Consider the following 18,230-nt stretch of genomic DNA (forward strand, 5'->3'; position numbering starts at 1 on the left):
CATTCATGGTCCCACTCCAGTCCCACAGATTTACCCAGTAACTTTGACCCCCAAGACCTTTAGGATACAAGTAACAATACCACTTTTTTTCTGTTTCTCTTTCGCGATCGACGAGACCATCTGTTTGAAATGTGTTTTCCTCCCACAAAAAAAGGAAGAAAATAAGACCACAGACACATTTGACCTTGGCACGTCCTTTCACCTCCTTGTACCTCCCTCTCCCCCCTCAGGGGTCTCGCCAGTGAGGACACTGTCAGTCTGAATGGGACATCCTGGATACATAATCGTGGGTAGCCGTTATGCATTTCCCCTGTTGAATTATCTTTCAACAGTTTGACTTTGGGAAGAATTACTTCAAGACTCCATTCAGTCTACCACAGACAAACAAGTTAGCAAAGTCTTGCTGTACTTTTAACCCTTTAGCTTCTGGAAGTTGTTTTGACCCCTGAAATAAAAATGTTCTTTTTACAATCTATGTACATCACAAGATACTTTCTTGTACATTTTTAATTAAACATTGTTTAGTATGTTTTTAAGCCATTTTATGGGATTAGTTCACCTCAGAATTAAAATTTCCTGATAATTTACTCACCCTCATGTCATCCAAGATGTTCATGTCTTTCTTTCTTCAGTCGAAAAGAAATGAAGGTTTTTGAAGAAAACATTCCAGGATTTTTCTCCATATAGTGGACTTCACTGGGGTACAACGGATTGAAAGTCCAAATTGCAGCTTCAAAGGACTCTACACGATCCCAGCTGAGGAATGAGGGTCTTATCTAGTGCAACGATTGGTCATTTTCTAAAAAACAAAAACAAAACGCTCGTCTTGCACTAGCTCTGCGACGCGCCACACATTACATAATCACGTTACAAAGGTCATGCGTGACGTAGGCTGAAGTACTGAGCAAGTGTTGCAAAGACTAAGTCAAACCTTTACAAAAAAAAAGGTAAAACAACGATTTCGGACGATTTTGAAGTTGGAGGAGAAAGCGTTTTCCTAGCGTGGTACTTCCGCCTACATCACGCGTGACCTTTCCAACGTGATTACTTAATGCGTGGCACATCGCAGAGCAGTGCAAGATGAGCATTTGTGGTTAAAAAGTACATACATTTTAATTTTTTGTTAGAAAATGATTGATCGTTTCACTAGATAAGACCCTTATTCCTCGTCTGGGATCATGTAGAGCTCTTAGAAGCTGCACTGAAACTGCAATTTGAACCTTGATCCATTTTACCTCAGTGAAGTCCATTATATGGAGAATAATCCTGGAATGTTTTCCTCAAAAACCTTAATTTCTTTTCAGCTAAAGAAAGAAAGACAAACATCTTGGATGACATGGGGGTGAGTAAATTATCAAGAAATTTTAATTCTGAAGTGAACTAATCCTTTAATTACGAGGACTCAGGAAATGTCCTCATAAACCACGTTTACATTGTAATACCAGTGTAATAACCATTATACAAATTTGTGTCTTCATAAATCATATAAACAAGCACACACACACACACACACACACACGCACACACACTTCAACGCTGAACAAAACTCTAAAGTTTTATTTCTGTTCCATTTTTAAGGTGGCAATTAAAGAGCCATTGTTATACGTCAAACACATAAATATCTCCTCCACACCTCGTCCACCTTTTTTGCGAAGATCAACCAGCCTAATTCTGGAGAGTTAATGTGAATTCCACAGGAAATTAGTTGTTTTGAAAAGGGGTCAAATTAAACTTTGGCAGAGCGACGCGTGCTGACAGACACAGGAATATACGTCATTAACCATATTTGGCGATGCCCTTTCAACTTTACGGGTCACAATGGAAGCATGTTTGTAACGACACTGGACGCCCATGATGAAAAATGTTACAATTATTCATTTGCGAGGTTGACTCTCCAACACACCGGCCGAGCACATGAAGGGGTTCCTGTAGATCTCGCGTACCCTCACAAGCGTGCACTTTCCTGAACCCTGTTTGAACCGCGCCAAGCTGCCCAAACACAGAGAAACAGAGCAATCCCATGGGTCCGGATTTTACAGGAGGGCACTTGCTGTGTCACGTACCTCAAACAGAGATGATTGGCCCGAGGAGTGATGCAAAGGATCTTGGGGGCTGCTTCGGGCTTCGCCGTTTTGTAAAATAGCAGGAAGCATATATCTGTCAGTCTCCATTTAAAAGTTCACCTGTAAGGAAATGTTCTGGCCAGCAGTGCTGACACAATCACGGCGCCTAGCAACACATCCTCCTGATCCCTGCCTTTTGTGATATGACATGCTTCTGAACCACAAAGTTTCCTGCTTTGTGCACAGATCGTCTCAACCAAGCCTCTCGCCTTTGTTCGGCACGTAGGAGGGGAAAAAAGAAGACAGAACGAGGCAAAAGCGAGAGGCAGAACGAGGCAGAGAAAAAAGAATGGAAGAGATGCCGGTGTCCGTCATTGTCCGGCACAGTGTTCTCTTTTTTCACAGTCACATGAGGGATGTCTTCAGAAAATCACATGGCCCTTTTTGTTTGACGGCCAAGAATACTGAAGGTTGTGATATAACGATTCTATTCTTCTGCCAACAGCACATATTGAGTGGCTCCTCTAAACACTGGGAGGACACAGCTAATGCCCTCTCTTTGTTTGCCGAGAGGTAGATTTCAATTACATGGGTGGGAAAAGAACTAGTTGTACAATCATTTTTTCCCCCCTTCACATAATTTCACGATCAGAAGGCTGTTATTGTCTGACACCAGCGCGTACGGCGCAGGGTTAATACCGCGGGCGTGTAGAGCTGTGTAAGAGTGACAAAATTGTTAGGTGACTTGGGGGGCCTTGCAGTGTCCACCTGGCTCAGTTTGCTGCCAAAGTTTCTATCACACCTCTGAGATCGCTAAGCCCACCTCCTCACCTCGCTCCCCTGGCACACGCCTTGTTTTCGGTGTTGTTTTATTCCCTGTAGAAAGGGTCAGCCAATGAAATGACCTCTATGGTCCTCCAATTCCTAAACCAAACCAGACCCATTTGCATAAAAGACAGGAGAACCACTGAAAAAGTTGAAAAAAGAGAAAGTGAAAAAATTACTTAAACAATAAGATTGTGGTAGAAGTGCTAAAATGTAAAAATTAATTAAATAAAAAACCTGTGCTGGTAAAATGAGTTGGAATGCGCATGGGCTAATTACGAGCTACAGGCAAAACAAGTGAAAAATGCCAATTTTTGTCGAATTTGAGGTTTTCAAAATAAATAAATAAATAATGAGTTCATTAAGCCCTTGTCCGATCCCAATGCTCCAGATAGCAATTAAACATCTAAAAGTATCTTTATTTGTATATTTTCTGAGAGAAGTACCTTTCCTTTATCCATGAAAAATGCTTTTCTCTGCTTGCTTCTCAATGACTAGCGCTTCCCTCAGCACAAGTTTGGTATCGTTTTAAAACACAGCATTCCAACTTTGTGAATATCCATAGCGAATTGAGTCTGAACCAATGAAATGTGATTTTCAAACTCATGCTGATGTAAACTAAACGATCTTACTCGTGCTGACTGACGCATCCGAAGCGTGCACAAGAGGCCTCCAACAGCGAGTAATCCCAATATACACGTATAGGCCTACACAGAATAACAGTATTTAAAAACATCTGTCTTGGTGAGTATTCACGCAAACATTATCTGTTATATCTTAAGTGAACGTTTGGGTTAACTGTTGTGGAAAACATCTGATGTGTAACATTATATTAGATCTGTGTGGTACAGTAGGTCTTAATATTTAGGCTGTCTGTTTCATTAATGTTGATCAAACTATTGACCGTTCGCAAAGACCTGCCTCCTTTAGTTACTGTTGCTATGTCCGACAAGCCATGCTGCTCCCACACCACACATCATATTCTCACACTGAAAAATACATCACAGAGCAAAGAGGACACTGACAACGTATCCACAGACAAGACAGAGCCGGTTACTTATGATATGAAACAAAGTCTCAAATTTCAAATTTTGTAATTTTTAAAGAAATTTAAACAATAAATATAGCTGCGAGCAGCGATGGCGGGCCCAAGCCCGGTGGCACCGCCACCCCGGTGGCTTCAGGGCAACTGTGCACAGCGGGCAATAGGCACTTAAAACGGTTAAACATCAAAGGACTATGTCAAATTCACTCCACATTTACTGCACTACAAGGTGCCGTTATAGAGCCCCTCCTCCCTGCCCATTTTCAAAGGATTACATGTGCCAAGTTTTAACATTATTCTGATGAATTTTGAAGCAAATCAGGTAAAAATAAGAGGGTGATCTCAATGTATGCTGAAAGTGACACATTTTCTGCTTCCAGTTGGTGGCGCTATGACTTTGAATCACAATAGTCAAATCCATGTGATCAGCCTTGTACAACGAAGACTAAGCCAAAGTTTCATCAAAATCAATTAATGTATGCAGAAGTTATAACACTTTGTTTCCCTTTTCTTGCCATAAATTCGTTGCCTCGCCACGGCCAAACCGTTTGAGATATCCAAAATCCGTTTGCAATTAAACAACTTCAATGTGTTAGCAACAAGTTAAAAAAGCTTGGTGTAAATTGGATAAACCCTGTAGGAGTAGTAGTATAAAATTCATAGCCTGTTTTTTCAAAAAATTAACATTCAAACCAAAATAGCTGACTTCCTGTTGGTCGGAGCTAATGAATGTAAATTAGAAAATTGTCCGGCTTGATGAGAATAATATGTGTACCGAGTTTGGTGACTGTAGGAAAAACTAAACGACACACTTTTGTCAAAAGGTGGCGCTACTGAGCCCCTCAACCACGCCCATTTCTATGGCTTTGTCCATGTCTACTGGTTGACAATATTGATGTGTGTGTCGAGTTTCATGCAATTTGAAGCATGTTAAGAGCCTCAAAAACACTCAAGAATATTATTACAGTTTGACCTGTTGCCATGGCAACAATATTTCAAATATCAAAAATCCTGTCATAGGTCTACATCTGCTGTGTATTGACATTACACTGATGAAGTTTGAAGCAAATCAGGTAAAAATAAGAGGGTGATCTCAAAGCATTTTAAAAGTGATACACTTCTTGCTGCCATTTGGTGGCGCTATAACTTTGACTCACAATAGTTACATCCATGTGATCAGACTACTACAACCAACACACTCCTGAAGTTTCATAAACATCAATCAATGTATGCAGAAGTTATAACACATTTCCTGTTTCCCTTTTCTCACCATAAATTCGTTGCCTCGCCACGGCCAAACCGTTTGAGATATCCAAAATCCGTTTGCAATTAAACAACTTCAATGTGTTCGCAACAAGTTAAAAAAAGCTTGGTGTAAATTGGATAAACCCTGTAGGAGTAGTAGTATAAAATTCATAGCCTGTTTTTTCAAAAAATTAACATTCAAACCAAAATAGCTGACTTCCTGTTGGTCGGAGCTAATGAATGTAAATTAGAAAATTGTCCGGCTTGATGAGAATAATATGTGTACCGAGTTTGGTGACTGTAGGAAAAACTAACCCCCCACTTTTGTCAAAAGGTGGCGCTACTGAGCCCCTCCACCACGCCCATTTCTATGGCTTTGTCCATGTCTACTGGATGACAATATTGATGTGTGTGTCGAGTTTCATGCAATTTGAAGCATGTTAAGAGCCTCAAAAACACTCAAGAATATTATTACAGTTTGACCTGTTGCCATGGCAACAATATTTCAAATATCAAAAATCCTGTCATAGGTCTACATCTGCTGTGTATTGACATTACACTGATGAAGTTTGAAGCAAATCAGGTAAAAATAAGAGGGTGATCTCAAAACATTTCAAAAAGTGATACACTTCCTGCTGCCAGTTGGTGGCGCTATAACTTTGACTCACAATAGTCACATCCATGTGATCAGACTCCTATAACGAACACACTCGTGAAGTTTCATAAAGATCAATATATGTATTAAGACGTTATAACACATTTCCTGTTTCCTTTTTCTCGCCATAAATTCGTTGCCTCGCCACGGCCAAACCGTTCGAGATATCAAAAATCCCCTGGCAATTTTTAATCATCAGTGTCTTGACTTCATGCTGACCGAGTTTGGTGGCGATCGGATTAATTGTCTAGGAGGAGTATATCAAATTCCAGAGCATGCGTTTTTCAAACAACCCTTAATAGCTGACTTCCTGTTGGCGTGGCGATTAACTTAGAGCGCGAAAGTTGTTCGGCCCGATGAGGTCTATATGTGTACCGAGTTTCATACTAATACGTGCAAGCATGTTTAATATATGGACCAAATTTTCAGACTTTTTTCAAGGGGGCGCTGTCGAGCCCCCCTGCCACGCCCGGGTACCAGCCTCTCCGGCGTCCTAATGGCCGCGGATTCCAATGTGTGTGCCAATTTTCAAGAGTTTTTGAGCATGTTAAGGCCCCCAAAAAGCCCCGGAAGACGGAAAAAAAAAAAAAAAAAAAAAAAAATAATAATAATAATCCTTAGAAGAACAAGAGGGCCCTGCGCGAATTTTCGCTTGGGCCCTAAATACCGTTTTGTGGCTCTTTAATGTGTCGTGACAGATCGCTGTAGCGCCTCAGATCAAGCGGCTCATGAACCGATCATCTCTTCTTACTAGTTAATTTATAGCATCAAATAAACATGAATGAATCACATTTTAACCACAGAAAGTTCAAGTCCACCAACATTAATCTACTAACTCCCCTGACTGCTTTGTCAGACAAAATGGCGGATTCAACATTATGATTGGTTAGATCGCCTGTCAATCAAACTCCTGGCGAATGGTCAATTGTGGTAGCCTATCAAGAAAAAAAAAAAAAGTTGAATATATATTTTTCCTACAGATATTTGTTTTTTAATTGGTGTGTGCCAAATTTGGTGTTATTACCAGGGATTTTAAGGTATAGTTGCTAGGTGATTTTGTTTTGGAAGCTTCAGAAAACTCTAACTCGATTTTTTTCAAAATTGATTTTGCTAACAGGTGTAGCTGAGTCTTTTTTTTTTTTTCTAATTCCAACAAATCATACATCATTTTGAAGGCTTTTTAATAGAGAATGTAAAAAAAAAAAATTGTGACTCATTTTGCCAGCATGGGACACATATAGTAATTAAAATAAAATAACAGTAATCAGTAAAAATAGGTTAGTGAACATGCAAAGATGATTTAAAATGGCAATATTTAAAAGTCAATGTTTAAGGTCATAGGTGTTTACTTGACAAAAAAGTTTGGAAACTCCTTGCTTTTGTTTTGTACAAGTGACTTTTGACATAGCAGTATTCCCATTTGTATCCTTGCAAATAATAAGTGTATTTTTAAAGTGTTTGAACTGAGAGGAAACACCCCTTAAACTGGCTATATTTATCACGAATGAATCAGAGTCATACGGCTCTTTTCGTCTTCTCAACTGACCGTTTATTGTGCATAATGGCAAACGCTCCTTGTGTGTGTGGGTGTGTGAGCGTCTGCATCTGCCTTTACACAATAAGAGTTATTAGGTTGCAAGCCTAGTTCAAACAAAGACTCCTCTGAAGTACCTAAAAACACAAAGTGTACACAAAGGCCACCGCAATGGATCAAGCAGCCCTTTTCTTAAGAACTGCACATACAGTAATATGAGCTCTGTCCAAAAAATGTCTCAGTCCACTCCCTAGTTTACTATATGGTGATCAGATTGTGAAAACAAAGGCCCTGTCCCAAATGGAACCCTAAGCCCTTGCGATCTTTCTTCGAGAAAGACAAAACCCAATGGAGCTCTAGCAAAGGCTTTAATATACTAAACACTGATGAACTACTGTCCTGCGACACGTTTACATGGTCACGCATTAAAACACCAATGTTTTTCATTAACAAAATTGCTACAGTGTATAACACACTCTGACTTAACCTTGTATTATAAATTGTTTTGCTAATGCATCTTCATTGTATCGGTTAAAAAAGTGCAGTGCTATCATGAAATATGAGCTGATATTTACGGAAGCTTGTTTCCGCAACTGAATAAAGAATAAAAAAGGTAATTATGACTTTTTATATCACAATTCTGACTTTTTTCTTGCAATTGACCCCTTGCAAAGACCCGTTCCCTTAGTTACTGTTGCTTTGTCTGACAAGCCATGGCGCTGTCACGCCACACAGAGGGAAAAATACATTGTGGAGCAAAGAGGACACTGACAACACGTCGACAGACAAGACAGAGCAGGTTACTTATGATATTAAACAAAGTCCCAGCTTTCAAATTATGTAATTTTTTAAGAAATCCGAACAATAAAAATAATTTTGTGGCTCTTTAATGTGTCGTGACAGATTGCTGTAGTGCCTCAGCTCAAGTGGCTCGTGAACCAATTCTACTAGCTCATTTACAGCATCAAATAAACATGAATGAACATGAGAAGGAATGTTGTTTAAAATGCAGAAAGACGCAATTACACACCATTTTTCAAGTTCAAATCCACCGAGGTTAATCTTCTAACTCCTGACTGCTTTGTCGGACAAAATGGCGGATTCGGCGTTATGACTGGTTAAATCGCTTGTCAATCAAACTCCCAGTGAAGAGTCAATTGCGAATTTACATCTCGCAATTTTGACTGTTTTTCTCAGAATTGTGTGAGATAAACTTGTGAGTTATAAAGTCAGAATTGTGTGATATAAACTCGCAATTGTGAGTTATAAAGTGAGAATTGTGATGTAAACATTCAATGCGAGTAATAAAGTCAGAATTGCGTGATAAACACTCAATTGCAAGATATTAAGTCAGAATTGTGAGATATAAACTGATATAACACATAATTGTGTCTATATCTTGCAATTCTCACTTTATAACCGCAATTGTGAGAAAAAAGTCAGAATTGTGAGATAAAAAGTTGCAATTTTCTTTTAAATTCCGTGGTGAAAAAAGCTTCAATAGATACTCCATTTCTGTCAGCTTGAACTGGTCTGTGTTTCATTGTGGGGAACAAATGTTTTAGTGCATTGGATCAATGTTGACAATGAGACGGAGCAAAGAAATTACTTACACACTCGGCAGTGCACAGACTACTAAACTAGGGAGCTTCCTTCTAAGCCAGCATGTTAACCATTATGAATCTAGTAAGTTATTTGGAACGCTTACCGCTTGACTCGACTCTATTTCAATAGTGCTTGCTGTTAGCATGTTGCTAAGATAACACCTAGACACTTTAGACATAAAAACATCATACTTATTTTTTATTTTTTGTATTGACATTTATTTTTTTAAGTACTGAATGAAATATAAGCATTTTAATAATTAGTTTTGTCTCATCCATCATCTTAGAGGACCTTTTTTTTCACTAAGCTATTACAATGCAATGCCATTTTCAAACAAGTCTTACTAGATTTTGAAACAATGTACAATAACTTGGCCTTCTTGATGAGAAAAAAAAAGCCCAATTGTCCCTTTAAGTGCTGCATGTATAATGGACAGGACTCCCCTCAGGATCACAGATTTTCTAAACAGCTGACGGTCATGGGCTAAAGGCATGGTGCTGGCTGCATCTGCGTGTGTGAGCTTTTTTCTCCTTCCAGACTCAGCTGTCATGTCTATTCACCCCCTAAATCATGACAAGCATGAGAGAGGATATTTACAGCTATTCTTTCAATGATAAGTGCTTGTTTTTCTCTTATACGGCCATACAAGGACTTTAGTTGTGATTTTAACATATATGTATATTTTATTACTGTATATATGATTCTTGTTTTATCAAACAAAATGGATTTTTTGTGCAGCAATAGTCATGACCAAGAAAGCAGGTATTTTTATCTGACTCTAACGCCATCAAGTCGTAAATCTCCACCTGGAAAAAAGAAATTAATAAAACCTAACTATTTTTCCACCTCTCTTACCTCCTTCCTAAAATTTCCTGTTTGGAATCACATGAAAGTTGGAAAAAAGAATCTCCTTTTTTCCATTCAGGTTTGGGGGGGTCAAGGGCAGGTGGTGCAGTGGCACACAGCTGCATCCAAGAGTTGTTTTCCACTACTGCTTTTACTAGAAAAACAGCTCTAGTCCATCTCCGTCTCAGCTTGGAGATCTGACCTGGACCGATGCAGTGCTTACGTATCGGCAGAGATCGCTCGGACAAACACAGGACGTGAAATTTGCCATGGTGACTTTAGCTTGATTATAGACTTGATGACATTTTAAGGGGAGGTTTTGTTTTTGCTGAGATGTTTTTTTCCCCCCCGCTTTTATTATATGAAAGAAGCAGCATCAACCAAAACAAAATTAAAAAAGGACAGTTATGATCTCTTGACAAATCATCCTACATTGACCCTCCATTATCTGCTTTTATCTCTGCTTAAGTCCAGCTCATCTCACGGTATTGTCATTCTCAAGTGTTTAAGATACTCTTCCCATCCCAAATGTACAAAGCAGATGTGAGCGCCATAAGCTCCAGACTCTCTCCCTTCCATCTCTGTGCCTGATGTCTTCTGGATGAGTTAGGTATTAAATATGAGAATGTTAACAGCTGGTTGTTCATCCTTACTTGAGTGCATTAACCTCTTTAGCTGCTTTTTGATTCCGGGAGAAGGGTCCCTGGAAGCGCCCGGGCTTTGGCAGGGCGACAGGACGCTAAAGTCCAGAGGCAAGAGAATGACAGCGATGAGGAAGGTAAACACGGACAAACCCGGAGGAGGTGATCGACTTGGGCAGCGGTCACCTGCTTGCTCGCTTGCACAAGAAAAAGCAAAGGTCGGGTTTGTCCAGGCAGAAAAACACTGCACTTTCTTCTGCTTATTTGGCTAGCAGGGTGGCAAAGCCACTTTTGGAAGGGTTCCAGGGACAAACATGAATAAGACAGACACACACATACACACACATACGCGTACGGAGGATGGGTGATATCATGCCTGCTGTGGCCGGCCGAATCAGGGCTCCGCTGGAGCACTGATGGGTAATGAGGAAGAAAGAGCACATCTGCACAGGGATGCCGTGCCCTTGGAGCTTTTAGTGTATTACCACACCATAAAGACACTGTGCATGTGCAACTCTCGCATGAGAATCACCGCGGCAGAGGATGACAGATGATCATTATGGTTATGGACTGTACATTTGTGATATGCTTCATTTATGATGGAATATCTAGTTTGGATTTTCTGTTGGCCATGAAAAACGCTGGAATCATCGTATTTGCATTGGTTATTCTGACACAGATTAAAGGGATAGTTATGCTATCTAAAAATGAAATTCAGATATTACTCATTCATGTCATCCAAACCTGTACACTTCTACAAAACTAGAAATGTTCTTCCCGTACAACAACGACACCTTTAATTGGTCAATATGCATTATATTCCAAGTCTTCTGAAGCCACGATTATAAGAGCGAAAGGATTAGTTTGCCCAAAAATGGAAATTCTGTCATCATTTTCTAAACAAAGCTGAAAGTATACTTCACACACAGTCTTCTTCTTTGACTCGTACACGTACACAGGCGTTCCATGCATGTGCAGTTTTAAGCAATCACTCGCCACGAGTTACAACACATGTAAACATCGTTGTATTCTTTCATGCTAGAGTTGTACAGATGAGAGCTCTTTCTATCCTCTTCACACAATCTCTCATCTATGTAGGCCTCCAATGTCACTGTAGTCCCCCCTAAGAATCGGGTCTCCTTTAGGACCCAGGCGATAATGCCTGATCAAAAGTTGTTATTGTGATGTCTTGACTAATTGTTTGATGCATTTTATATTACACAAGTGCACAAACAACATGCGTGAAATATTAAATGATTGCCTATGTATTGCATAATAAAACAAACTGGAAACAGATATTGGAAGCAAAAAAACTTACCTAATATAATATAAGCTAAGCTAGCAGGCTAATTGGGTAGATGTATGCTATGCTAGCAAGCAAACTAAAAAGAGCTTCAGTTATATACTAGTTGTGGCGACCAGGGCGGGCGAGAGCCGTGAGGGAATGGCGTGAGGCCGGTGGCGCGAGAGTTAATGAGCTTCACCTGGGAGGCGCACCAGCCTTGAGTCTCTCACGGAGGAGCTCTGGAAGCATAAAAGAGGAGCGACGACAGTGAAGGACGAGAGAGGACCAGGCCTGGACTTTATTTTATGTTTTATTATGTTTGTGTGGTCTGCCGGCATTACTTTCGTTTTGTATTTGTTTGTTTTGTTGAATGTTTGCCGGTTCCCGCCTCCTTCTTCCCATACATACGAACTACGTTACATTGGTGCCAAAACCCGGGAGGAAGGAGGGACATGCTGTCGGAGAGCCCTCGCTGCTGAGGGGGATCGCGGTGCTGCAGAGTTCGGGCAGCGTGGGAGTGAAAACCGCAAGAGGCTGCCCGAGGTGGCGGTACTGGAGCCTTGTGAAAGGTGGGACGAAGACCCGGATGCCGTGCTCCTGGGACGAGGTGGGGTGGCTGCCGTCCTGGAGGGAGCGGAGGAGAGCGTTGTCTGCCGTGGGCCGGAGCCTGCTACTGTCCGCCATGAAGGGGAGGAGCAGGGGACGGCGGACTCGCTGCCGGTTGCCCTCAACCGGAGGAGCCATCGCTGGCCACCAGGAGGAGGTCGAGGGTCGGGTCGTCCACCACGCGTCCAGTGCCATCGCATGGCACCGCAAGGAAGAGCCTCTCGGCAGGCTTTGGACCGAGTGGCAGTGTGTCTGGGAACCGGACCCAGAATTTTTTTTCTTTCTTTTTCCTGTCGCTCCCCTCTCTCGTCCTGTCGCTCCCCTTGCTTCTGTCTCCTTTCTCTCATCTCGTCTGTCCTTACCCCCAGGTGCTGCGGCCACCGAGACAGGCCCCGGGGGGGAGTAAGCACAGTCGTGGGAGTACCCCCCGGCCTGCGAGGGGCAATGGGGGTATGTGGAGAGAGCCATGGGGGTATGTGGAGAGAGCCGTGAGGGAACGGCGCGAGGCAGGTGGCGCAAGAGTTAATGAGCTCCACCTGGGAGGCGCACCGGCCTTGAGTCTCTCACGGAGGAGCTCCGGAAGCATAAAAGAAGGAGCAACGACAGTGAAGGACAAGAGAGGACCAGGCCTGGACTTTATTTTATGTTTTATTATGTTTGTGTGGCCGGCAGATGTTCGCGAGAGTCTGCCGGCATTACTTTCGTTTTTAAAGTTTTGTTGAATGTCTGCCTCCTTCTTCCCGTACATATGAATTACGTTACACTAGTATATGAACCATTTAATTCAAAAGACATTAATGGTCATTAAAACGCATTTTAAACAATATAAATCATAATGTGATTTTGCAGGAATTATAATCAGGCATTAAAAATACTACCCATTAAAAGCCAATGGGATCACTCGGGGTCCTAAAGGAGACCCGATCACTGGAGGGACTCGATTTCTCACCACACTGGTCTGTTCTGTTAATGCAGTTGTTCTTCGACTACCTTGTGAATTGACGCCCCCAGGACATCAAAAATGCTTCAAAACGTTCATAAAGACAAAAAGTAATCTATATGAAACAAATGGTTAAATATAAGACACAATATATCTTGTATATAATATATAATATATTTACAATATAATATAAACACTGATCAACTCACATACACAGAGCACATCAAATATGGTAAACACTCAACAGTGCTTGCTTGGACTTTCAATGGAGGGACAGAAATCTCAGATATTTAAACTGTCTTTGAGTTTGGAAGTTGAATGAAAGTCTTATGGGTTTGGATGGACATGAGGCCAAGTATATGATAACAATTTTAATTTTTGGGTGAACTTTCTAGACAAATATGGTTTGTCAACATCCCACCAAAATGGTAGAAGCCAAATATGACACAGCATTTTTTATTGAGTCAAGGTTTTGCAAAGGGGCAGATTACTATTTGATTTTCATCTTTTTCTCACACAAAACTATTGTATGGCTTCAGAAGACTTAGAATATACTGTATGAGTCATATGACCCACTTTGATGATAGTTTTTGGTGTTTTCTTTGATCTTTTTAGTCACTGTAAACTGTTGTTGTATGGAAAGATCTACATAAAGATTTTTCAAAAAAAAATATTTTGCTTTTTTATAACAGCATATGAGTGTATGATAGGACAACATGACAAGACGGTGAGTAAATAATGACTAAATTTTCAGTTTCAAGTGAACTCTTCCTCTATGCCATGCCCTGGATTAAGTCGCACCCTCACTGTTGTTTCTTTATTTGTTAAAGACAAAGCTATACTGCATCCTAGAAATAGGTTTTATATGATAGATCCCATCAACATCACAATAACATGCTCTAGGCTGAATAAATAAAGACACATATGCAAACCATAGTGTTTCACACAGACGTCAAGCTCCTAATGCCACTGAGGGAAAAAGGATCTTTTGAATCACCACAGAACAACTCAGCAAAAACACCTGCCAGTCTCAATGTCCTCGGTTTCAAGACCAGGGTTAAAAAGCATGGTCTCTTTGAACTTGTTCCTCCTGAGTAAATATTGTCTTATCAACGTGTCCCTAATGGACTATCCCCTGTCTTCCAGTGAGGTAGTTGTAAAGAAAACAGGGTTTGAACAGAAAGCTCCTTTGTATTAATTTTTCTTTATCTATTGTCTCTATATTGCAAACATTATCATTTGTGGTTAAGGTCTCCATATTGAATACAACTTGGCAGGTGGTCATGTTTGCCAACATAAGAAAAGTGAGCTTCTGTCTTAAGTGTGTCAACAACCTGAGAATTTTATGAGAACAGACAGGGGGAGGGGGACAGAGAGAGAGAGAGTTATACAGAAGAGTTTTGCAGATCAGTAATGTGCAGCTCTTCTTTTGTTTGAATCCAGTAAGTTGCCTATGAAGAACATTTTTTAGATTTCTGAATTTTTTAAAAGTGTTTTTTGATACACTTTATGGTAACACTTTATTTTATTGTCCTTGTTACTCATGTTACATGTAGTTACTATATGGTAATAACTATAAATTTTGCATAATTACATGCAACTAGCCCTAAATTAAACTTAATCCTAAACTTAACCTTGTAGAAAGTACATGTAGTAATATTATATTAATATTACTCAGTACTTAAAATACTGTGTTACACTTTATTTTAAGGTGTACTTATATATTTAAGGTGACATAGTTACATTGTACTTACTCAAATAACTCCTAAGTAATATTACTTAACTACAAGTACTTAATATAGAGTTACCTTTAGGTTTAGGGTTTGGTGTAGGGTTAGTTACTTGTAATTATGCATAATTTACTGTTATTACTATAGTAAGTACATGTAGTTACGTAATATCTAGGTAGTGAAACTGAGAATGTAACAAAAAAAAGTCATTAACACTTACATTTTTGCTTACAACTTTGGCATAAATAGTTTGACATAATATTGTATTATTATTTCGGACACACTTTATATTTGTTATCTTTAACTATGTGCTAATATTAAAAAAAAAACATACAATGTAAAAACATGAATGTACACAATAAGTGCATTGTATCAAATCATTAATTTAAATGCAAGTACATAGCAGTTAAAGGTACTCAATATAAAGTGGGACCATCATTTTTATATATTAATTTAATATTTTATATCTATAAATCAAATTCACTGTGGTGCAACCAACATGCAGGAGGTCATTTTGTTGTCATGTGACAAAAAAGAAAAAAAAACATCAAACAGGAAATGATCTCACAGAGTGGACCACTGTTCACATGACTATGTGTCAGCAAGTTAAAATACCTATTCTGACCTTTACATGACAAGGAAAGATCAAACAGAGTAACCCAAATTAAACTTCATGATCTCTCATTTGAAATTCATTTGAATTTAATTATGCAAAATTACAAGTAACTAATCTTAAACCAAACCCTAACAGTAACTCTATAGTAGTTAATTAACACTACACAGTACTAACTACGCCACTCTAAAATAAAGTGTAACCTCGTTTTTGTTTATATATATAATGATATTCACTCTAAAAATTGCTGGGTTAAAAATAACCCAACATGGGTTAAATATGGACAAACCCAGCGATTGGGTAAAATGTTTGCTCAACCGGCTGGGTAGTTTTATTTAACCCAACTATTGTTTAAAATGACTATATTGCTCACTTAAAATGAACCCAAAATAGGTTGAAATTAACATGCATTCATATGTTTAATAAATGAACATTTATTAATGAGTTTAATAAATAATAATTTAAATAATAAACATTTATTAAATTGCTTATTACTGTTGCCTTTAGTAATTATGTGTCTGATTTTTAATTTCCAACCTATTTTGGGTTCATTTTAAGCCAGTCATACAGTCATTTTTAAACAATAGCTGGGTTAAATAAAACTACCCAGCACTTTGGGCAAACATTTAACCCATCTGCTGGGTTAAAACAACCCAATCCCTGGGTTTGTCTATAACCCAACTTGGATTGTTTTTAACCCAGCGTGTTTTAGAGTGTTGTGTAATAAAAGTGTAATATTTTATCACATTTTCACGGATGATTACAACATTATTTTAGAATCATTAACTACATAAAATTTTTTTTTTAAAAAATTAAAAAAAAAAAATTAAATAAAAAAAAAAGCATATTGCATTCATAATAATTTGGCACTTGCATTGTGAACTAGATTTTTAAATTATTTCTCCTTTCACCATCTCGGACATCTTTATTTGTCATTGACCCTCACACGTAGAGGGACATCGCGGTATTCTCTTTAAAACATCACTTTTCCCTGTCACCGTGCAGACAATGGGCACAAGCTCACAGGGTCGAATCACACCAGGGCCGTTTCACACGGCAACCCAGAGAGAAATTAATTAGTGAAGAGACGTTTACATGACACAATGCCCGCGTGTGACATCCTCGCCACCTTCAACTGAAGCCAGCGGAGCCCGTAGGGACCCTGTCCATGCTCCCGCTCTCTCTCCCCCTGCCCCACTGAGAGACACGGCAAACTCGGCCCTTTTCTTTCCACTTTTGCTTTTTATCACAGAAAAGAAAAGTGTTCCACAATGTGTGAAAAAAAAAAAAAAAAATCATATTTGGCCAGGAAAACCACATGAATGCAGCCGTCTCGACCCAACTGGCTTTTGATCAATGCGGTCCTCCGCATCAAGTTTGTCTGCTGCAGACAAGAACGCCTCCAAATTGTTGTCCCCCCTCAATGGCTGGAATTAATACAGCAATGTAAAGAGCTTACGATAAGTGTCTATCTGCCTCCAGCACTTGCACACAGAGGAAGGCTCGCACGCTTCGCCTTAATATGTGTTAATTCATTTGGTCACAGACTGAAATGTGTGAAACGTTGATCCTATGAAGAGGGAAATTACAAAAAGAAAACATTACGAATGGAAGCACAATGAAGAACCGTACGACTAAAGTCAAGGGTGGGTTTGCCTGAATGCGGCAACATTTCTAAGTGGATGTAATTCCATGGTGATTATAATAAGCGGGTTAAGATAAACCCGGAGGACGCTAGCATAATGCACATGCGTCTATTTGTCATGTTTTTCCTTGTATTCATTGTATTCACAAACTTTAGCAGCACTCTCTTACTTATCAAAAGAATGGCCAAATAACGTATTATCCCCGTGATAATTCACAGAGAAAAAAACAGTAAGGATGATGGACGGAGAAAAAATAATATGTCTTTGACATTTTTGTCCCAGAACATCCTCCGCCAATGACCTTCTGTACAAGACACGGTGAAAAGAAATGCTTCTCAAAAGATGAGCTGGCCGTGGAGGAAGAGGAGAGAGAGGAGGAAACAGAGACTTTTTCACCTCTTGCATGTCGCTGGTTTCCTCATTGGAGAGGCCGGCTCCTCACCAGCTGTCATCCTGTAGGAGAGCAGAGAGTCCGGAACACCTCCTTCATAGCTCAGCAGACTCTGCAAGATAAGACACACACACACACACACACACACACACACACACACACACACACACACACACACACACACACACACACACACACACACACACACACACACACACACACACACACACACACATACACACACACACATACATTTGTTTCACCATATTAGTGAGGACATTGCATAGACTTCCTTTGATTTTATATTGTGTTAATGATATTTTCTAAGGCCTAGCCCAACCTCTACCCCTAACCACAACACACATATATGTGCAAAACATTCGATTTAAATAAAAACATGTTTTATAAGCATTTTTTTTTTTTTAAATTAGGGAACACCAGCAAAATCCTCAATAGTCGGATTTCAGATATTGCCATCGACTAAATGTGGGGTCTTCTTTGTCCCCATAATGCAGAGTTTACCAGGACCACACATACACACAACCTCAAATATGAGAAGA

The 18,230-nt window shown here is 39.7% G+C and overlaps 1 long non-coding RNA gene across 1 annotated transcript in view; it reads left to right on the plus strand.

The window, feature by feature from the left end:
• LOC137006380 (uncharacterized) overlaps positions 1-17,781 on the plus strand; it is a 70,986-nt gene extending 53,205 nt beyond the window's left edge. The window contains exon 3 of the long non-coding RNA XR_010892506.1: positions 17,562-17,781. This is a non-coding gene — a long non-coding RNA (uncharacterized lncRNA). The remainder of the gene's footprint in view (positions 1-17,561) is intronic.
• Positions 17,782-18,230: the final 449 nt, after the last annotated feature.

Source organism: Chanodichthys erythropterus, chromosome 18, assembly GCF_024489055.1.
Source record: "Chanodichthys erythropterus isolate Z2021 chromosome 18, ASM2448905v1, whole genome shotgun sequence".
NCBI lineage: Eukaryota > Metazoa > Chordata > Actinopteri > Cypriniformes > Xenocyprididae > Chanodichthys > Chanodichthys erythropterus.